Source organism: Capra hircus, chromosome 4 (assembly GCF_001704415.2).
Source record: "Capra hircus breed San Clemente chromosome 4, ASM170441v1, whole genome shotgun sequence".
In the NCBI taxonomy this organism is placed as follows: domain Eukaryota; kingdom Metazoa; phylum Chordata; class Mammalia; order Artiodactyla; family Bovidae; genus Capra; species Capra hircus.
The window spans coordinates 100,010,279-100,034,515 of NC_030811.1; the positions used below are offsets into that span (position 1 = coordinate 100,010,279).

The 24,237-nt window shown below is 38.1% G+C and overlaps 1 pseudogene; it reads right to left on the reverse strand.

The window, feature by feature from the left end:
- On the reverse strand, positions 5,463 to 12,406 carry LOC102186741 (annotated as a pseudogene).

Here is a 24,237-nt window from a genome sequence, read left to right on the forward strand (position 1 = left end):
AGATAATTTCACAATATTAAAATCATACATCATTCAATGTGATAAAAGGAAAATGGAAATTTTTTTCTCCCAATAAATCTGAATTTTAATAGTATTTTTTCTTGGATGAAGTTCATACATATTTTATGAAGGGCAAAATTACCATTCAAACTTAAACTTTTTTAAAGGACTTACAATGTGGTCAAAACTTTTTTTTAAAGCTTTCATTATTTATCTCAAATGAAGTAACTCAGAAAATGTGTCTGATGAACAAAATTTTCTGAGAAAAATGATATTACTAGCTTATAACAACTGGCCAGACCCAACAGACTGCTCTGTTTTTCATATATAAAGGATTTTGTCTACTTGCACTCTCATTTCTGGCTATTCTGATTGAATTCTTACTGAAAACATCAATAAAACACATATTTTTATTTTCTTAAGAATTTAGATATATATATATATTACAACTCTAGATTCTATGTCAAACTATCGGGAAGCCAAAGTTAACCCCATGAAGGAAGAAAATATAAAAGGTGTCTTATTCACTTAAGAAGAGCAAACAAAGCAAAACAAAACAAAAAACAATACATAATGAAGGCAGTACCTTCTTTAATTAGGAAGATTAAAATGCAACACAGGAAGCTTTTTGCTTTTAAGGTGAATCTCTAAAAATATTACCACAAAGGCTTAAGTCCTGCCTATATATATTGGTAGTTTCCAAACTGTCAGTTTTAACAAGTTAAATATCAGTGAATATCAACAATGTGCTGAAAAGAGAATGAAGAGAAAATTAATGACTGTAGGGAAGTAGGCAACAGAGTGATGAAAAGTTAAGCTGAAAATATGAACATAGCCTATATATGTATACAGGATCTTTAGCAAATGATACACACACCACACAGAAACAGAAAGTAGCATTTCTTATTTTTCAATTAGCCTATTACATTAAGTACAACAAAACGAGTAAACCAGTTCAGGATCCTTTTTTATTTACTTTGAACAGAAATTATTGTTCTTGTTACACAATAATTTGAAACTGAAAGAAAAATGTGTATCATGAGAGTTTAGTAGTTTTCAGAAATACTAACTGAAAATTTTTGAATACTTCATTTAAGTATTTTCTGTGATATATGATTGGTTTGCAATGAAGGAAGATGGAAATCTACCTTGAATGAAACAAATAATTGTTATACATGAAGTTAATATGAAAATTCAGTTGGATACAGACACTCATGATCTCTCAGGGCTCAAGAATTTTTCTTGGATTAAAGTTTTTCACTTTCTTACACTGCAGATGCCAGCGATATCAATTAGGTATTGAGACCTTTTATATTCTTAGAACTAATGAACTCTATAAACCACTTAGAATCTGAAGTTGACTAGTGAGTTACATACCCAGATTAAGGTCCTTATCCTTAAGGAAAAAAGATATATGTATCGGAAGGTTGCAATAATTGATGTTGAAAACAACTGGTTTTTAACACACACGGCATGGAGATAAAGGAATGGTCATTTATTTATTAGATTCCACTGAGCCACCAGGTGAGCCCTCAAAGCAGTGGTGGATCAGTTCAAACTTCCTTTGATCAGGAGTGCATTTACTTATTTCCAAGTTTAACTTCAATTTCAAGTAAGTTTTTAAGACTAATTAATTTAGTTGAATGAGATGTGGTTATAGCATTTCGTCTGATGTATTGAAAAAAAGAAATTTTACCTTAAAAAGGCATTAGCAATGGAAACCAAGACTGGCTTCTAGGGAATACATTTTTCAGTCAATTTTTTTCATAGGAAATCATCTAGACATAATGATGCCCACTATTTGATTATAAAAACAGCTTTTTGGTTTCATATAAAGTAAATTCAGAATATTTATCATGTTCAATAAGCATTGTGACACAGTGGATTTATTGCGCCCCCAGTTAATTTGGATTTCTGACTGTTTTCTGATTAACTGACACATTATTGATCTATTGGGATGAACTGCACTTAAAAATAAGAATACTTCTTGTGTCTTTGTTTATAAGAAATCTCATTTTAATATTTCATGTATATGTTTTTGAAATTGTTCTAGTTATAATAATTTTTAGGATATGTATAGAAAGACAAAAATACACATCTTCTTAGTTATCTTTGGGTCATAATTCATCACCAAAATACAGATATTTTTGTGATTAATTATTGTGTTGTTCTTTCATAGATAATACAAGAATATTACTTTAACTTTTACATTAGTAACTAGGTTATATAATAAAATAACTAAATCTGTGAAGTAATAAAAGACATTATTAAATAATGTTTAAAATTGTTTAAATGGCATATTTACAAAGATAAAATCATGTACTATAGTTTTAAATCCAATTTATCTAATCTATATTTTGTTATCAAGGTAGTCTGTATATACAGAATGACACATTTACATGGCGGAGGGGTTGTGGTTCCTGCTGTGTCTTCTTCAACATTAAATCACCATAGTGTAGGTAAATGTAGGTTTTGTTCTATGTAAATAAGTGAGATGATGGGTCTTTTTACTAATCCATATTTACATGTATTATCCAGATTTTCACTGTTGACAGTGAATCTTGTTAATAGCCATGGTGTTTTATGGAAATGTATGTTGAAAAGTTAAATACCATGTAAACATAGGGATCAGTCCTGGGTGTTTATCGGAAGGACTGATGCTAAAGCTGAAACTCCAATACTTTGGCCATCTCACGCAAAGCGTTGACTCATTGGAAAAGACTCTGATGCTGGGAGGGATTGGGGGCAGGAGAAGGGGACAACAGAGGATGAGATGGCTGGATGGCATCACTGACTCAATGAACATGAGTTTGAACAGACTCCAGGAGTTGGTAATGGATAGGGAGGCCTGGAGTGCTGCGATTCATGGGGTCACAAAGAGTCGGACACAACTGAGTGACTGAACTGAACTGAACTGAATGTAAATATGTTATAATTTAAATCCATTATTAAATTTAGTAATCCAATAAGCTGAAATACTTAATGTTTGATATGGGAAGAGATCTCTTTACTTGCTCAAGTGTTCATTAAGTTGTACGGATGCTTAGTGTCACACAGCTCAATGTCTGTGAAGAGTTAACAGCTTTAGGTGAGGGAGAAATTTCAGGACACCAGCTTTTAAAAAATAAAACACAACTTTCCAGGCAGAGGTAGATTTACCAAAAGCCAATGAAACAGAAGTTTCAGGGCCTCTTATTATCACTGGCTATTTACTTCCAAGGCCTTGTAAGAGACCATGGCAATGTGTGTGAACACAGGTTTTTTGGTAACTTGCAAAAGCAAAATATTTTATCTGCAATTTACTAAGACTGGCTTCCCTTCACTTTGTTTTCTTTGTGAAAGTTAAAGAAAGTGGAAGTGTTTTCTTTGTACTTTCCTCATTTTAAGTGGGACTGGAGTGACGCAGCAATTTGTGAGATACGTCTAAAAACAAGTTGAGTTGGTGATGCACTGAGATTAAGTTTAATATGGTATAGTTATGTGATTCACAGTCTCTTACATGAATAGTTACATAAGAGCTAGCTGTCTCTATGTAGGAATGGCTTTCTACCATCCAACATACCAATTCGGCTGGTGTCATTATCAGATGTCCAAACTCCTTCTGCTTCCTACATTCCTTGGGGCAAGGAATAGCAACTTTATTTGGAAAGCCAGCAGACCAAGAAGATGGTGGACTGGTGTCCCAAAGAACCATCTTGTGTGCTGTGCTTAATCGCTCAGTTGTGTCTGACTCTTTGAGACCCCTATGGACTTGGCTCACCAGGCACATCTGTCCATGGGGATTCTCCAGGCAAGAATACTGGAGTGGGTTTCTATGTGCTACTTCAGGGGATCTTCCCATCCCAGCTAAAATTCAGGCTTCTTTATACTACCAGAGGAGGGGGTGTGGCTGGTTGTTGCAAACTTCTTGGTGCCAGAATCCTTTGTTTTTGTAGCTGTTCATGTAGGTTTGGTTACAATCTTGCTGTAAACCTCCAACAAAACAGTTGTTATTTACTGTTCTACAACTTTCTCTATGAATGGAAAAGTGTTATACCTTTAAAGGTCAGAGCCTTAAGAATGGGCTATCATGCATATTTCAGGTTAAAAGCAACATTCTAGAGAGGTGCAGAGTCAACATGACCAAGCACAGGCAACAGAGCAAAAGGTTTAGAGCTAAAGAAATAGATCCAATATGAAGTCAGATTTTTCCTTCTCTGTTAAATCATGTCACAAGGATATTAGCACCTGAGTCAGAACCTATATAAACATGTCCAACATCTAACACTGGAAGTGTGGAAATGGATGAAAAATTGGTCTAAAAATAGACATACTCAAAAGCTAGTCTGTAAAAATTTGACCTAGCTTTATAGCCTACAAACAAAGGAAACAGGAATCCTAAACCTTTATGTGATAGCACTAGTGGTAAACAGTGAAACTGAAATAAATTTTTCTAAATTATTATTAATAATAAAACATTTCAGTCACCTATGCTAAAGTATTGAATTATCTTCATATTCTGTTTTTTAAGTGTTATAATATTGCTTTCTGTGAGGAGGCACTCAAAAACTATCATCTAAAAATGCATGAAAATGTATTTTAGAAGTGAGGGAATTATTAATAAAAGTACTACAATTGTGATTTTTTTCTTTCTAAATATTTCTCACTTTTGTATGCCTAATTTTATATATATATTTTTTAAATAAAGAGGGCTCAGATTATATAAACTCATAAAACTTGATTCTGTCCCTTAAGGAATTTACAAAGAATTCCAAAAGGAGAATCTTTAGGAAGGAAAAAGTAATCCAACAACCTCTTTGTCATGACTTTCCAACTTGAATCCTGATGCTGTCACCACAGTCAGCTTTCAGGGAGACAGATTAATTTCTCTTTATTTAAATCCCTTTAAATTTCCTTTCTTGAAGAAAGAAAGTTTGCATCAAAAATAATACAGTTAGACATTTTTTCATGGTAGTGTCAGTTCAGTTCAGTCGCTCATTCATGTCCAACTCTTTGTGACCTCAGCATGCCAGGCCTCCCTGTCCATCATCAACTCCCAGAGTTCACCCAAACTCATGGCCATTGAGTCGGTGATGCCATCCAACCATCTCATCCTCTGTCGTCCCCTTCTCCTCCCGCCCTCAATCTTTCCCAGCATCAGGGTCTTTTCAAATGAGTCAGCTCTTGACATCAGGTAGCCAAAGTGTTGGAGTTTCAGCTTCAGCATCAGTCCATCCAATGAACACCCAGGACTGATCTCCTTTAGGATGGACTGGTTGGATCTCCTTGCAGTCCAAGGGACTCTCAAGAGTCTTTTCCAACACCACAGTTCAAAAGCATCAATGCTTCGGCACTCAGCTTTCTTCACAGTCCAAATCTCACATCCATACATGACTACTGGAAAAACCATAACCTTGACTAGATGGACCTTTGTTGACAAAGTAATGTCTCTGCCTTTTTTTTTTTTTTAATTTGCCAGCACATCAAAAAGAACTTTTATTCTGATTTGAATAGCCTCTTATGCACTCATGCTTTCTTGCCAGATGCCTTTGGAGCAGGGGCTTTCTGGGATGGAGCTTTCTGACCCTTCTGAGTTTTAGGAGGAGGAGCTGATTTCTGGCCTACAGCTTTCTGGGCAGGAACCGTCTGGGCTGGAGCCTTCTTACCCTCAGTGGTGATCTTTTTTGCTGGAACCTTGGCAGCAGCAGCAGCTACTGCAGCTGCCCCTTAGCAGGAAGGGCTTTCTTGGGAGAAGCTTTCAGGAGAGCTGCCTTTTGAAGTTCCTTAACTTCAATCTTGATTAGTCTGTTCCTCATTTTCTTTGCCTTCATGACTTTGTAACGATCAAAATCTGTCATCTTCGCTTTCTTTTCTCTGACTTCAATCTTCTTGGCCCACCTTGTGGCTGCCCCACTTTGCATTGATATCTGCCTTCTCCCAGGCTTCCCGGACATACTTCTGGCAGGCACTGTGTGGGAACTTAAGGATGAAGTCAGTGAGCTGTATGCCTTTGAAAGGCATAGCTTGTCTCCTAACTTGAGTGCAAGGTCCATCCACCAAAGCCCTGTTCTGATCAATAACATCTACAATCACGACCAGCTTCCTGACATGAGGCCCAAAGAAGATGTAGGCCATTCGACCAACTTCTACGAAGTGTCTGAACACCACGTTGGAGGCGTTCGGTGAGAGGATTGTCTGCTTTTTAATATGCTCTCTAGGTTGGTCATAACTTTTCTTCCAAGGAGTAAGTGTCTTTTAATTTCATTGCTGCAATCACCATCTGCAGTGATTTTGGAGCCCCTCACAATAAAGTCTGTCACTGTTTCCACTGTTTTCCCATCTATTTGCCATGAAGCGATGGGAAAGTGCTGTACTCACTATGCCAGCAAATTTGGAAAACTCAGCAGTGGCCACAGGACTGGAAAAGATCAGTTTTCATTCTGATCCCAAAGAAAGCCAATGCCAAGGAATGCTCAAATTACCGCACAATTGCACTCATCTCACATGCTAGTAAAGTAATGCTTAAAATTCTCCAAGCCAGGCTTCAGCAACACGTGAACTGTGAACTTCCAGATGTTCAAGCTGGCTTTAGAAAAGGCAGAGGAGCCAGAGATCAAATCGCCAACATCCAATGGATCATCAAAAAAGCAAGAGAGTTCCAGAAAAACATCTATTTCTGCTTTATTGACTATGCCAAAGCCTTTCACGGTGTGGATCACAATAAAATGTGGAAAATTCTGAAAGAGATCGGAATACCAGACCACCTGACCTGCCTTTTGAGAAATCTGTATGTAGGTCAGGAAGCAATAGTTAGAACTGGACATGGAACAACAGACTGGTTCCAAATAGGAAACGGAGTACATCAAGGCTGTATATTGTCACCCTGCTTATTTAACTTATATGCAGAGTACATCATGAGAAATGCTGGAATGGAAGAAGCACAAGCTGGAATCAAGATTGCTGGGAGAAATATCAATAACCTCAGATATGCAGATGACACTATGCTTATGGCAGAAAGTGAAGAAGAACTAAAGAGCCTCCTTTTGAAAGTGAAAGAGGAGTGTGAAAAAGTTGGCTTAAAGCTCAACATTCAGAATACTAAGATCATGGCATCTGGTCCCATCACTTCATGGCAAAAAGATGGGGAAACAGTGGAAACAGTGGCTAACTTTATTTTTCTGGGCTCCAAAATCACAACAGATGGTGAGTGCAGCAATGAAATTAAAAGACATTTACTCCTTGGAAGAAAACTTATGGCCGACCTAGATAGCATATTAAAAAGCAGAGACATTACTTTGTCCACAAAGGTCCGTCTAGTCAAGGCTACGGTTTTTCCAGTGGTTGTGTATGGATGTGAGAGTCGGACTATGAAGAAAACTGAGTGCCAAAGAATTGATGCCTTTGAACTGTGGTGTTGGAGAAGACTGTTGAGAGTCCCATGAACTGCAAGGAAATCCAACTAGTCCATCCTAAAGGAGATCAGTCCTGGGTGTTCTTTGGAAGGACTGATGTTGATACTGAAACTCCAATACTTTGGCCACCTGAAGCGAAGAGCTGACTCATTTGAAAAGACCCTGATGCTCAGAAAGATTGAGGGTGGGAGGAGAAGGGGACAACAGAGGATGAGATGGTTGGATGGCATTACCAACTCAATGGGCATGGGTTTGGATGAACTCTGGGTGTTGGTGATGGACAGGGAGGCCTGGCATGCTGCGGTTCATGGTGTCGCAAGGAGTCAGACATGACTGAGTGACTGAACTGAACTGAACTGATGGGACCAGATGCCATGATCTTAGTTTTCTGAATGTTGAGCTTTAAGCCAACTTTTTCACTCTCCTCTTTCACTTTCATCAAGAGGCTCTGTAGTTCTTCTTCACTTTCTGCCATAAGGGTGGTGTCATCTGTATATCTGAGGTTATTGATATTTCTCCTGGCAATCTTGATTCCAGCTTGTGTTTCTTCCAGTCCAGCGTTTCTCATGATGTACCCTGCATAGAAGTCAAATAAGCAGGGTGACAATATACAGCCTCGACGTCCTCCTTTTCCTATTTGGAACCAGTCTGTTGTTCCATGTCCAGTTTAAACTGTTGCTTCCTGACCTGCATATAGGTTTCTCAAGAGGCAGGTCAGGTGGTCTGGTGTCTTTTTCAGAATTTTCCACAGTTTGTTGTGATCCACACAGTCAAAGGCTTTGCCATAGTCAATAAAGCAGAAATAGATGTTTTTGTGGAACTCTCTTGCTTTCTCGATGATCCCGAAAATGTTAGCAATTTGATCTCTGGTTCCTCTGCCTTTTCTAAAACCAGCTTGAACATCTGGATGTTCATGGTTGATGTACTGCTAAAGCCTGGGTCGGAGAATTTTGAGCATTACTTTACTAATGCTAGTACTGTCAGGGGAGTGTGTAATTTCCTCATTCTGTCTCATCACAACAAAAATTTGTAGTAATGGATGTTAAAGCCCTCAGCATGTCACAGCTCTTGGACAGTGTTATAGCTCCATGTTACAGCTCAGTTTTATTTAGAAAATACATCCTCCAGGTGTGAGGGCATGCCCACCCAAAAGACACAAAGAGAGAGAGAGAAAGAGAGTGAGAGAGAGAAAGAGAGAGACAGCGCATGTGGGAGAGAGACTCTGGCCCTTTGGCTCCTCTTTTTACGTGTTTTTTCCTCCCCCTGGGCCTGCCCTATGTAAATCGGGCTAGCCAGGGGTGCTGTTTGTTCTACTGAGGTTCTCACTCCAGTACTCCAGTACCTTTCTTTGTTCTATTTAGGCGGGCTTTTCCCTTCCTTGTTTTTTCAGTTCAGTTCAGTCACTCAGTCGTGTCCGACTCTTTGCAACCCCATGAATTGAGCACGCCAGGCCTCCCTGTCCATCACCAACTCCCGGAGTTCACTCAAACTCACGTCCATCGAGTTGGTGATGCCATCCAGCCCTCTCATCCTCTGTTGTCCCCTTCTCCTCCTGCCCCCAATCCTCCCAGCATCAGAGTCTTTTCCAATGAGTCAACTCTTCACATGAGGTGGCCAAAATACCGGAGTTTCAGCTTTATCATCATTCCTTCCAAAGAACACCCAGGACTGATCTCCTTTAGGATGGACTGGTTGGATCTCCTTGCAGTCCAAGGGACTTATAAGAGCCTTCTCCAATACCATAGTTCAAAGCATCAATGCTTCGGCGCTCAGCTCTCTTCACAGTCCAACTCTCACATACATACATGACTACTGGGAAAACCATAGCCTTGACTAGATGGACCTTTGTTGGCAAAGTAATGTCTCTGCTTTTGAATATGCTATCTAGGTTGGTTATAACTTTCCTTCCAAGGAGTAAGCGTCTTTTAATTTCATGGCTGCAATCACCACCTGCAGTGATTTTGGAGCCCCGCCAAATAAAATCTAATACTGTGTCCACTGTTTCCTCATCTATTTCCCATGAAGTGATGGGACCAGATGCCATGATCTTAGTATTCTGAATGTTGAGCTTTAAGCCAACTTTTTCACTCTCCTCTTTCACTTTCATCAAGAGGCTCTTTAGCTCCTCTTCACTTTCTGCCATAAGGGTGATGTCATCTGCATAGCTGAGGTTATTGATATTTCTCCTGGCAATCTTGATTCCAGCTTGTGCTTCTTCCAGCCCAGCGTTTCTCATGATGTACTCTGCATATAAGTTAAATAAGCAGGGTGACAATATACAGCCTTGACGTACGCCTTTTCCCATTTGGAACCAGTCTGTTGTTCCGTGTCCAGTTCTAACTGTTGTTTCCTGACCTGCATATAGGTTTCTCAAGAGGCAGGTCAGGTGGTCTGGTATTCCGATCTCTTTCAGAATTTTCCACAGTTTATTGTGATCCACACAGTCAAAGGCTTTGGCACAGTCAGTAAAGCAGAAATAGATATTTTTCTGGAACTCTCTTGCTTTTTCCATGATCCAGCGGATGTTGGCAATTTGATCTCTGGTTTCTCTGCTTTTTCTAAAACCAGCTTCTGGACTCCTTTTTCCTATTCTAACTACCTAACAGTAGGATTATGAGTGGTTTTTAAAATATATCTTCTTTTGACATTGTTTATATTAATTGTCTACATTGAAAAGTACTTTTATTTTAGAAATTAAAACTTTTTTTAAAGAACTTGGCTCAAGCACAAAGTGAAAACTATCTTTGTTCTCATTAGCATGGTTCAATTGGTACTAAATTTACAAGATTGAATATTTATTTACTACAGGGCCTAGTATTAACTAATTTGTTACAATGTTAATTTTAAATGCACGAAAAAAAGAAACTGAAAAAATCATATGATATGTGCTAAATTTTTAATCTTACAGAGCATTGTTTTTTGAGGGAAACAGTTTATACTTGGTATATTATCTTGCATGTCTTATCCTGTTTGAGCAATCTGTGCAGAGATTTGCGTGATTACCTCAGAAGTTTTCCCTCCTCTCTTGCTTCTTAGGTCTGTTGTCTGCATAGACCTCCTGCGGAGAGAAGTGAGGGATAATTGGGGTTAAAGGCTATGGTGTACTAAATCTTTGTGCCCCCATTTCTCATGTTGAAATTCTAACCCCTATTTTGATGGTTTAAGAGGTGGGTTCTTTGGGAAGTAACTGGGTCTAGATTAGGTCATGAAGGTGGGGCCCTCATGAGCCGATTAATGCCCTTAAAGGAAGAGACAGCAGAGTTTGACTTTGCCATGTTATGATACAGCAAGAAGAAGCTCATCTGCAAACAAGGAAGAAGGTTTTCACCAGACACTGTATCTGCTGGTACCCTGATCGTGGACTTCTCAGGCTCCAGAACTGTCAGAAGTATGTTTGTTGTTTAAGCCACCAACTCTGTGGTATTTTGTTAGAGCAGCTTGAGCAAACTGAGACAAGAGACCCATCTCTGGGGGGAGTGCTGCATGGCTGGTATTCCTCCAAGTTTCCAGAAAAGACAAACAACCTTCCACACACCATCTCCTTGCACCATCTCTCTCTCTTATTTTCTCTTTCTCTCTGAATAATGGTTATCTTCCCACAGGGAGATAATTCCCATTCACATGTAGGAAGTACTTCAACCTCTATTGGTGACAATATCCCTTGAAGAGAGAGCTTCTCTTTGTTCTTTATGAATGCTTGAGTTAGCAAAGCTATTTCAGGGTTCAAACCAAGCCTCTAGAAGCCTGTGCTGCCTAGCTTCAAGGTTTTAGGAAGAGGGATTTTGCTACAAAGAGAGGAACTTGCCTTCCAAAAGGGAACTGGAAGGCGGAAGAGTGTGCCAGGCAGTCTTTGATGAAAAACTGAAAGGGCTGGAGGATACAAAAGGATGAATGAGAACTTCTGAGGTACTTATTGTGAAATGTGCAATATAGGCCCTCTCTTTTGAATCCTGGGTGACACTATTAAGAAATCTTTGATTTGATGTATAGGCTTGAAGCCTCTTCACTCTTTGGAATAGGAGGCTTAAACAAGAGCTGAGACCTGGGTTCCATGGGTAAAGAAGCCAGAGGTCAGCAGGAGTACTGACACCTAGGTCACTTACAATAAATTCTGGTGAATAAATGAATGATAAGAATCAAGACACACAAGAATTATTTCAATAAAACTGTAAGAAAGTACATAGAGATGTAGGTAAAATGTGAAGATGACTGATTTATTATAGAATGGATATAGGATTTATGGCCAAAGATCTATGGATTTGAGAGCTCTGTATGTTGTTTGCTTGTTGTGTATTCTTGACAAGTAATTTCAATTTTCCAAGTTTCTGTTTTCTATCTGTAAAATATCTGTTGCCCCTATCTGTAAAATAGGGGCAACAATCTGTATAACTTCTCTGAATAGTTTTTGGTAAGAATTTTTAGTAAATGGTGCGAAAGTGCATTATTAGAAACCTGAAACTCTTAGGTAGGAAGTTAGGCATGAGCAACAAGGGGTTGCCTAGAAAAGACTCAAGCTAAACTTTAAACTCCGCCTCAGACATACCCTAGTGTAGCCCAAGAGAGCTCACAGATGTGCTACACATTAATCACAGAAACTTCTTGAACTCTAGCACATGTGCCCTTAAAACACAGCTGTGTCCTCAAGTGACTTCAGGCAGTCGGGAGTTCCTTAATTGTCATAAATATTCTATATATACATATGATTATAATAGACTGAATTATGGGAAAGGCATGCATATCAGAGCCTGTTGTTATGTAACTTGCAATTGTCAATCAAAACTGTCAGTCTATACCCACCTAAATGAATATGTAAATGTCCTGTCTTGAAAACTCCCACACCTCATCATTCCTGGGCCAGTGCCTCTCTTGGCCTGGCCTACCTCTTCCTTGTGGTGTTATTTCTGCTCCTTACTTAATAAACTTGTTTTTGCCACAGGTAAGACCTCAGATTCTTCTTTGTGGCCTTACCAAGAACCTAGGCCCACAAGGGAGGGTCCTCTTTGATCCTCCTCCATGCTATAACAGAACCCTTATACACATGGCCACTCTAGTCTATGAGTAGAAAACAAGGTCATATTTTTTCCCACTATATGGTAACACTAAATCCCACTAGTCCAACTAATAAAATTAGCTCTAAGCTTCTTCCTAGTGTTTTAAGTTTTCCAGGCTATTGCCTCACATGTATCCAGGACTCAGAGCTATCCTTCTGTGGGAAAACTGCTGATGCTTCCCCAAGCCTTGGTACAGGAAAGACACTGTGTGCTCCTACTTCCCACAGTACAACTGAGAGCAGGCTGTGACTTTTATCATCTAGAATTTGTTGAAGCGTCGCATTAAAATAGGAGCATTACTTCTAGGACAACTTCCAATTTGCATTAGAGTCTGTTAAACTAATTAAACAACATGAATCATTAGGCTGAGATGGCTCTAATGCCATGGCAGCGATGTAAGCAAACCAAAATCTAAGCCTGTAAATGCCTCAAGGTTAAGAAATCAAAACCCAAGGTCAACCAATCACAGTTTAGGCTTTAAGCAACTGCCAATCAATAATCTCTTTGTTTTGCTTCTCTCTTTTCTGTAGAAGCGTCTCTTCCAGAGCTCCTATCCATGGAGCATTCTTAACTACTTCCAGTTTGGCACTGTCTGATTCCAACCAACTTCTGCTCAAATAAACTCATGAAGTTTTTTTTAAACTTCATTTTATACTGGAGTATAATTGATTAAAAATGTTGTGAGAGTTTCAGGGAAACCCCACTTTCATAGTTGATTAACAATGTTGTGATGGTTTCAGGTGTACAGCAAAGTGATTCAATCATAAATATACATGTATCAATTCTTTTTCAAATTATTTTCCTAGTTAGATTATTACAGAGTTTTGTAAATTTGTAAAATTTTTAATATGCCTCGTCTTTTTACTTACTTCTTTTACTTACTTCAGTAAGTCTTTTAACAAGTCCCTCAGAGGCAAGCCATTCTCTACAAAGGAGAAGCCAGTTCATCTATTACTGAAGGCACCAGGCATTTTCTCACCTCACAGTCTGGGCCCAACTACCTATTCTCTAAGGAGAAAGCAGATTCTTACCTGCCAAAGCCAAGGCCTTTCTCATTTCCTTTCTCACACTTAAATCCTTACTGGGTTTCTTGACAGTGAAAACATATCCCTTCCCTTTAGCTTGGTACTTTTACCACAAGGAAGATCCAGTCCTGTGAACCACTGAAGGCCGTCAGAGTATTTGATGATACATTTATCTAAGTTTGATTTGTTGTGTACACACATGCACACACACAGAGTTCAGTTCAGTCACTCAGTTGTATCTGCCTCTTCGCAACGCCATGGACAGAGCACACCAGGCCTCCCTGTCCATCACCAACTCCTGGAGCTTACTCAAACTCATGTCCATTGAGTCAGTGATGCCATCTAACCATCTCATCCTCTGTCATCCCCTTCTCCTCCTGACTTCAATCTTTCTCAGCATCAGGGTCTTTTCCAAGTAGTTAGTTCTTCACATCAGATGGCCAAAGTATTGGAGTTTCAACTTCAGCGTCAGTCCTTCCAAAGAAGATTCAGGACTGATTTCCTTTAGGATTGACTGGTTTGATCTCCTTGCAGTCCAAGAGACTCTCTCTCTCACAAATACACACACACACACACACACACACACACAACTAATGCAGTACAAATAGTCCTTTCCACCCTATGTGCTGTGCCATCAAAATTCCATCTTTCTAGCTTACAATCTTTGGTCCAGTTAGCTGGGTTGGAGGGAAAATGATCCTGATAGTCTGTAAGCAAAATACATGGCTAAGATTATCTCCCAGGGAGAAAATGATTGTTTTCAGCATATGGCCTCTCCTTGCACTGATTTAACACATGTTTCCTGGTCTGAAACATCTGCTTTAGGCTATTTCATTGTACTGTGATTCCCCAGGAACTATGAGGCAGCAATAACTTCCAATAAAAAGCCTTACCAAAGGAATCCTCCCCAGAAAAAAGGAACCTTTGCCTGAAAGACAAAGCACTGTCTCTATCCCAGGAGGCAGGATCTATCTGTAATTTTCCCCAAAGGCAGTTTTTCCAGTTACAGAAAAGTATTTAGGTGTCATGCTCTGCTCAATGTCTTATATATTATATAACCATTGCTTACTATAATTTAAAAAGATTAAAATGACAGAAAATGCTCTTAATATATAATACAAATATATGATTAAATGTAAAGTATATCTTAGAATTTGAATACTTATGCTTTTTTATAACTTCTAGAATAAACAATAGAATAAGTTGTTACATTATCAACAAACATTAAAAAGTCAAACATGTCGGCATTTTGTGTGTATATTTAGTAAACAATGTATAGTAAAATTTTTCTTTTATTATGAAATTAATTAATGTGCATTATTGTTCAACATGTCTAGATTAAAATATTAGTAAAAAAATTTAGCCCAAAATAATTTTAATGCTTAATGTCCTTATTTACAAATAGTTAGAAATTTCATTTCCAAATATACTGGCCAATGACTTAGTAGGGTTTTCTACTTGTAATAATCTGTTATGTCATTTCAAATACAGTACCATCATTATAAATTTCTTCATGCCAAAGACTAAAGCACAACCACTCACTTCATACAATGGTACAGGTGTATGTAACAATTAAAGTGATGACATACAGCTTTATCTATTACAAACAACAATAATAATATATCATAAAAATAAAAAATTATTACAAAACAATAATTAAATGTAAGTAATTAGTCACACAGAAAAAATCTGGAATGATGTAAATTTTTTCTTCATACATTCAATTTTCTAGTTTAAACATCTATTACTTCAACCTTAAAATATAGCTTTCTTGAGTTGATATTAATAGCAAAAATGGCTAAAATGTAAAATCAAATTGGAGAATCAAAAAGACTTTTTTAGGTGTTCATTATGAAAATGTAAATCTAATGAACATAGTTTAAATTACAGATTGGTTAATTATTAATTGAGCCTTTAATTCTCAGAAATAGTGATAGCTTGTTTAATTGATATTGAGGCCACATTATCTTACTCTGATTTTATATTTTATTCTTGGATCCTTCTGACACCTCTATCTAAAACTAGCACCAGTTTTACTTCCTTTATAGTTGAATAGAATAAAATTATTGATTTTACTTGTTAATTATCTGTTTCCTCTAATAGAATATAAGTTTCACGAGGTCTAGACCTGGCTTTGTTCATTCTAGTACTTCAGTTTCATGCACTGTTTACAGTAGGTATCCAATGAGAAAACTGATAAACTCTGACTCAAAATTCAGATTTTAATTCAGATTATCTGTCTTTGGCCCATCAATTAGTTCCTGTTGGTGTGTTGCAATGAGCTAGTGATATGTTTTCATCATACTGTTGTTATAAATACTGTTGTTGGTTTTAAACCTAAATGCATGTTCCTATCTTGGATACAGGAAACCTTATCTTATTCACTGTGTGTGCTGACATTATTCTTTGCTTTATTTTGTTTTCTCTATTTATGACCTTTGAATTCAATATGTTTATTTTTTCATGTTCTCTTATCATGTTTATTTATAAGGATGCTTTAAATTCTCTTGAAAATGAGAAAGGGGGATAAGGAAGGACATAAAAAGAAGAGCATACATTTGATACGCACTGGTTATAATTAGAATGACTATAATTTATCACTCAAACCATGGCATTTTGAGAGTGAAATAGAAAGTCTATAATAATTACATCAACAAAACAGCTATTTCTAGAAAAATAAGATGTTGTTCTAATTGTAATAACTTCGTGTTTGGCAAGATATAGAAAATTGTAAATACAAAAATAATGAGCCAGGAAATGTGCTCTAGCTTGGTCTAGCCAGGTCTTTGGGACAGTGACACAGAGCATGGTTCTCTACTCTCCAGTTGGTGTTCTCTATGCACATAGCTTCACTCTCCTTTTTCTATTCCATCCTTATCTGGAATATATTTTTACAGAGTACAGAAGTTCAATGGTATCACTCTATTCTCAAGGTACAGATTATTTTTTCTGTATTGTCATCCACTAAGTTATCCTATGAACTCATGCAATTCAAGCAAAAGCTGAAAGTTTCTCAGTACTATATTCTCAATTTCTGTCTCAGAACTCTCCTTGAGGCAAGGAACACAGAGAAGACTATACTAAATACCTAAGCAGAAAAAAGATGACATATTTATTGGCAGGAAGAGAAAGAAGATGGACTAATATTTCAAAACATTATTCACCAAACCTCTCACAGCTGGGTCCAGTTCAGTTGCTCAGTTGTGTCCAACTCTTTGTGACCCCAAGAACTGCAGCACGCCAGGCCTCTCTGTCCATCACCAACTCCTGGAGCTTACTCAAACTCATGTCCATCGCGTCAGTGATGCCATCCAACCATCTCATCCTCTGTTGTCACCTTCTCCTGCCTTCAATCTTTCCCAGCATCAGGGTCTTTTCCAAGGAATCAGTTCTTCACATCAGATGGCCAAAGTATTGGAGTTTCAGCTTCAGCATCAGCCGTTCCAATGAAGATTCAGGACTGATTTCCTTTAGGATGGACTGGTTGGATCTCCTTGCAGTCCAAGGGACTTATAAGAGTCTTCTCCAACACCACAATTCAAAAGAATCAATTCTTCGGCACTCAGCTTTCTTTATAGTCCAACTCTCACATTCATATATGACTACTGGAAAAACCATAGCTTTGACTAGATGGACCTTTGTGGACAAAGTAATGTCTCTGCTTTTTAATATGCTGTGTAGGTTGGTCATAGCTTTTCTTCCAAGGAGCAAGTGTCTTTTTATTTCATGGCTGCAGTCACAATCTGCAGTGATTTTGTAAAACAAAAAATAAAGTCTTTCACTGTTTCCACTTCCCCATCTATTTGCCCTGAAGTGATGGGACCAGATGCCATGATCTTAGTTTTCTGAATGTTGAGCTTTAAGCCAACTTTTTCACTCTTCTTCACAACTGGGGCCATTCTGGCCTATTTTTCTCCTTAACGTCTTTGCATAAGCAGTGTAAACTAAGACCCAGTGCAGTAAAAAAAAACCCAAAAAAACAAAAGAAAAGAATGCTTCTAACTCTTGTCCATGGCTATATAGACAGAAGATATAAATAATATTTTATTAAAAATTAATTTTTGGCTATTTCAGGAAGGCTGATATGCAATACGTGATAAATGCTTCTGGTCAACAAAAAAAGATGTCACTAAAAGCGAATAGAAAAAACTTCACAGTTTTGCTCAGCAACCAGCAAACAAAAATGTAGAGGCCAGCACAACAGCCTCTATACAGAATAAACTGGAAGGAGTTATACAAAGGCTTTGTAGGTGACTGGAGAAACTGAATAATTAAGACAGAAAAGATACTTCAGAGAGTTTCTAGTTCAAGGTGTGTTCTCTTCACCTTAGTATTTCTGGAAAATGAGAACTTACATAGTTGTTATTCATATGAAGGCCAAAATATACATTAGAATATGTGGTTTTAACTTCTATGATCAATCATTAATTGTGCACGATTTTCTTTCTTTTAGGAGCTTGCTGCCACCTATGGATAAGAATAGAGTTTTACAGTTTGCATCAAGACTGTCCAACATCAGTCCACTGGTGAGTAATAACATAGCAGTGAATTGTAGATATAGCTTGAGTTTCATACATTTCAATTCAGTCAATTCAGTTCAAACAATGTTATCATCAGTATTTAACACTTGATTAGGTACTGGACAATCAGAGATATATAAACAAGGCTTTGATCCTCAAGTAGCTTAGAGTTTAGTAGGTGAGATAAACCTAGAAACAGATCAAATTTCAATACCATGTGATAAAAGAAAATGTTCTGCAGGGAAAGAGCAGAGTTCAGCTTTAATAATGTAAAGGTATAAAGCAGGAAGTGTGAGAGTAAAGGCTGAGAAATTAGACACAGTCCAGATACGGAAAATAGTGCGCTTGAAAGTAGAAAATTATTCAAGTGAATTAATACAACATGTATATTTGTGTGTTGATGATAATATACAATAAGTTAGGTCCTATATGTGTCGAATGAAGATGTTAATTATATATATCTCAAGCTCCGACAACAGTTCAGGACTGGAGATTGACATTGATGGGTTGGTGGATATGAATAACACATAAGGTATGAGGGACTACTATACAGGCAAAGTGAGAACAAGGGGCCAAATAAGGGAGTTTAAGAACATATTTATTGAGAATCAGAAGAGAAAGAAATCTACCAGGAGTTCATAGAGGTAAAACCAGGAGATCCCTAGAGCACTAAAAAGAGATTTAAAACTTTTTTACCATGTCACAGGATTCTTGTATAATATCTGATTAAAAAAATGTGTGCACTCGTCCAGTAAAATCAATATAAAATAATGTTTAATAGAATATGCAGTCTTAACTAATAACAGCCAGTATAACCAATATAGTTAGTATTCACTTGTAGAAGTTAATGTCCTTAATATAGTCAGTATTAACTAATATTTACACCCTTGTACCTCTAGTTTTATATTTTCAAATATAGAAATGAAAACTGAAAGTAAGAAAAAAGCATAGTTTATTAGAAAAGATGTCATTATTTGATTCTTAATTTTCAGAACAGACTTTTATGTGTGAAATAATGATTATATATTATACTAAATTAATTTAATCTTGTGCTAAAAAAACTTTGACTCATAAAATGACATAGCTATGTACAGGATATACACTACAAAGCCCATGCTGCAAAAAAGTGTGAGCAAGTGTAACGTAACATCAGAATTTTCCAAGACTCTAAGCTGATCCTTTTACGTCTTTGCCTTTGTCTTCAGGTTGATGGCAAAGATCAATCTCTTTGGCAAAGTTTGCCCTACTAATGATGTGTGACTGCAGGTTGGCAGCTGTCCTGTTATTCAAGAGAAGGACTCCATGATTCCCATTCTATCTTCAGTGAAAGCTCTAGACACATTAAAATTTCCTTCGAATTTTTTTTTATCTTCACAAAGCTTAAAAACTATCAATCTGGATGACATCACCAGTTCTAAAAGAGTTATTTTTTATCCAGATATTATATTATATTTTTATTGTTTTTTATTATTGTGCAAATTAGAATGTACAGAAGCTCCAAAATAGGCAGATATTTTTAAAGAAAAAAAAATACAGTCTGTGGGAGACATGTTGATAATTATTAATTTGCAAGCAATCCGTCCACAAGCTATGGCTGGCATACCAAATAAAGCTGGGTTCTGTTATTGTAAATAAGGTTTCAATAGAACACAGCTATACCCATTTCTTTATAGATTGTTTATATCTGCTTTTGCTTCACCATAGCAGAGATAAATAGTTTCTACAAAAGATTAGGCAGTAAAATTTAAAATGCTTACTATCTAACCCTGCCAAACCTAGAACAAAAGCTGGACAGCATGCATGGAGCAGAATGATTCTAGTTCAGCTGGGGACTAAATAGTATTTAGAGATCTCTGGCTAAGTGTTGGTTAAGGCAGCCTTTTGTTCTCTTAGCCCTTATACTCTGATTAACATATTTACTCTGTTACCAACAACAGAAGAGGATATTTCAATCACTGTGCTTGTAATAATGACCCAGCAAAGATAGTGCAGTAAGAATTGCTGATTATTGAGCACTTGCTAAGCATTAGGCTCAACATTTTATATGTATCACTTTATTTATACAAACTATACCACTCAGTTGCAAATGATTCTATATTATTCCCATTTTCAAGAGGATAAAATGAGGCTTGGTTACTTTGTGTAGCATTGTCAGGTCACATTTAAACCAACACCATCAATGTCAAGAGCCTCAATACTTAATATGAAATTAGAGGGCCAAGGGAATAAATAGTAGAGGATTGTTCATACCCAGCCTTTGCAGGTAAATTTGTTACAGGTATCATATTAGCTAACTTATAAGGAAAGAGGCTTCCCTGGTGGCTCAGACGGTAAAGCATCTGCCTGCAATGTGGGAGACCCAGGTTTGAGTCCTGGGTCGGAAGATCCCCTGGAGAAGGAAATGGCAATCCACTCCAGCACTCTTGCCTGGAAAATCCCATGGATGGAGGAGCCTGATAGGCTACAGTCCATGGGGTCACAAAGAGTCGGACACGACTGAGCGACTTCACATCACATTATCACATCAAGGAAAGAGGAAGAGTTAACCAGAAAAATAGGAGAGGATGGGTATATGAAGGCCATAGACAATCTCTGAACTCCCTAACAATTTTGCAGGGTAATATGTAATTTAGTTTGTTTCGGGGTGTGCTGAGTAGCAAGATTTCATTCATAGGTCATATGAGAAATAATAATACTAAAAATAACAACAGTTTCCCCACTTATTGAGCACATTCTATACCAGGAATGCTAAAGCTTCACATGCACCATTCGTTTCACCCACACAGTAACTCTATGAGGACTTCCCTGGTTGCCCAGTGGTTAAGAATCCACCTGCCAATGCAGGAAATATGGGCTCTGTCCCTGGTCTGGGATAATCCTGCATGTCATGAGGCAGCTGAGCCCATGTCCCACAGCTCCTGAGCCCACGTGCCTAGAACTCATGCTCCAAACAAAGGGAAGCCACCACAACAAGAAGCACATGCAATGGGCTTCAGTGAAGCCCCTCAATGAAGAATAGCCCCTACTGGCTGCAAATAGAGAAAGCCCTCCCATGGCAATGAAGACCCAGCACAGCCAAAAATAAATCAATGAATAAATAAAGTAAAACTTTTCTAAAAACACAAAGTCTGTTGCTTATTTAAATTATATGCCGAGTACATCATGTGAAATGCTGGGCTAGATGAATCACAAGCTGGAATCAAGATTGTCGGGAGAAATATCAACAATCTCATGTATGCAGATGATACCACTGTAATGGCAAAAAACGAAGAGGAACTAAAGAGCCTCTTGATGAATGTGAAAGAGGAGAGTGAAAACTGGCTTGAAACTCAGGATTCAAAACACTAAGAGCATGGCATCTGGTCCTATCACTTCATGGCAAACAGATGGGGGAAATGTGGAAACAGTGTCAAATTTCATTTTCTTGGGCTCCAATATCAATGTGAATGGTGATGGCAGCCATAAAACTAAAAGAAGCTTGCTCCTTGTAAGAATATCTATGTCAAACTTAAACAGTGTTTTAAAAAGCAGAGACATCACTTTGTTGACAAAGGTCCATCTAGTCAAAGCTATGGTTTTCCCAGTAGTCATGTATGGATGTGAGAGTTGGGCCATAAAGAAGGCTGAGCACCAAAGAACTGATGCTTTCCAACTGCGGTATTGGAGAAGACTCTTGAGAGTCCCTTGGGCAACAAGGAGATCAAACCAGTCAATACTAAAGGAAATCAACCCTGAATATTCATTGATTCTGAAGCTGAAGCACCAATACTTTGGCCACCTGATGCAAAGAGCTGACTCACTGGAAAAGAACCTAATGCTGAGAAAAATTAAGAGCAAGAGAAGAAGGGGGTAACAGAGGATGAGATGTTTGGATGGCACCACTGATTCAATGGACGTGAGTTTGAGGAAACTTGGGGAGGCAGCGATGGACAAAGAAGCCTGGCATGCTTCAAGGGGTCACAAAGAGTCAGATATGAAATAGTAACTGAACAACAACAATTAAAAAATAACTTTATGAGGCAAATATTATTACTATCCCCATTTTACAGATGTCAAAACAGGTAAAAATAAGTTAAATATATTGCCAGAGTTACCTGGTTAGTATCCCTGGTGTTCAGATGGTAAAAGAATCTGCCTGCAATTCGGGAGACCTAGGTTCGATTCTTGGGTTGGGAAGTTCCCATGGAAAAAGGAATGGCAACCTACTTCAGTTATCCTTGCCTGGAGAATCCCTGGGACAGAGAAGTCTGGTGGGCTACAGTCCATGGGATCACAGAGAGTCAAACATGACTGAGTGACTAACACTTTCAATTTTCACCTGGTTGGTAAGTGGCAGAGCTAGTTTTCAAAACTTGTCATTCTGAATATAGGTCTCTTAACCACTGCACTGCAGTGCCTTACATTGGGAAACTCCTTGAGTAGGATGTGGTAGCTCTCCGAGGAATGGCAACCTGACAGCAACCCACCCCTACCCAGCTGACTTCAAGTACTGAATTCAATTTTCCGAAGGTAAGGACATAATGAGTCTAGAGAATGGGTTTAAAGAATCAGCTCTATCTTGGAGTGTCCTGCTATGGATTGATTTGAGTGCTTACCTCTCTGAGAGTCTTTAGGAAGTAATAAAGGTTAAATGAGGTCAGAAGGAGACTTGCAGATGACCAACATCCTCCCATGGTGGAGAGAGAAATGCCTCTTCCTCTTCTTATAAGACCATAATCCTAACAGACTAGGGCCCACCCTTATGACCTGCAAGACAGACAATGCAGTACTGGAAAACAGTTAGAGAGCACTAATTTATAAAATCTGCCCCACCCCACCCCTTCCCCACACCAGCCCCATGAATGGTCTGTACCGGCTGACAGGTACTTGAGTTGGAGCTAAACATATGCAGGGGTCAAGGCAAGCACTGTAACCCACAGGCTACTAACTTCCACAGTAGAGCTGTAGTGCTCTTTGGAACCAGAGAGGGCCTCCTGGCAGCCAGATACTTGAACTTCTAATGAACCCAATGCATGCACTCTGATGGTGTTGTCTGTGTCATGAACACAAGGCTCTAATCTTTAGATTTCCCAATGAAATTCTAGTGCAAGCTGCTTTGATTGGGTTTCATATAAAAAGCCAATTTACTTTAAAAAGGGGGAAAGAAAGAGCAATGGAAAGATTTTCTGTTTGAGTTGAAGAATATCAAGAGATCAGTGAGATCAGCCTGATTACAAACAACTTTAAAATCCTCAAATCACACGCAGTGGAGACCACTCCTCTGAAGTTACAAACTTTGTTTGGCAGCATTTAGTAGAGATGCAAATGGGTCCCTGAGGGATACAAAAAACCTTGGCAGAGAACAGTAAAGAGAGTTACAAAAAGTTTCATTTAATGGAAAGAGGATAGCTTATCTCTAAAAGGCTCCTCTGGATGGAATTCTCCAGGTAAGAATATTGGAAGGGGTCACTGGCACCTTCCTGACCCAGAAATCGAACCAGTGTCTTCTACTTTGTGGGCAGGTTCTTTACCAGCTGAACTACCAGGGAAGCTTATTTCTAGAGGCAGTCACAGTCACTTAAGAGCACCCAAATCCCTACAACTCAGAGTGACTGAGTCCAAATATAACTTCAAGTCATTTCAGAAGCTTAAAGAACTATGTCACATGGAAATAATAGTTTTGATGCAAATGCTCAACTTCAGAAAGCTGAAAGCTTCTGAATGGCAGGAAAGAATGGGAAGCTAAAAGAACAACAACAAAATGCTTGAAAACTTCAGCACACAATGGGAACTCTTGTAAGTGATAAAGAGAGAGAGTTAAAATCTCTGAAACTTCCTGAGGATGAGTGTGCCTCGTCTCATTAGAGAAGACTTACACTGATGATGACAACTCTTAATCAGAGGGGAAAAGGTGGTTCAGAAAAATGAGACAAGATAATCAGTCAGAAGCAGATTTTAATTTCTTTAAACAGACTTAAAAGAGAAAACAACTGATAATTTAAAAGTTATTTGAAGACAATTCAATGAAATAAAAGTCTCAAACTGAGAGAGCATCTTTAGAGTGTGAAAACGCATATTTTGAACATGAGATTCAAAAGCCTCGACTGAGACTTTAAAAACTATCTAAACTACATCACGAATATGAAACACAGCGTCAATTGAAGGAATTTATAACTTACAATGGAGTGACACACCCAGAGAGGAAGGCAATGTAGAAGATGAAGGCAGATATAGGAATGCTGCAGACTCCAGGAGCTAGAAAACACAGGAA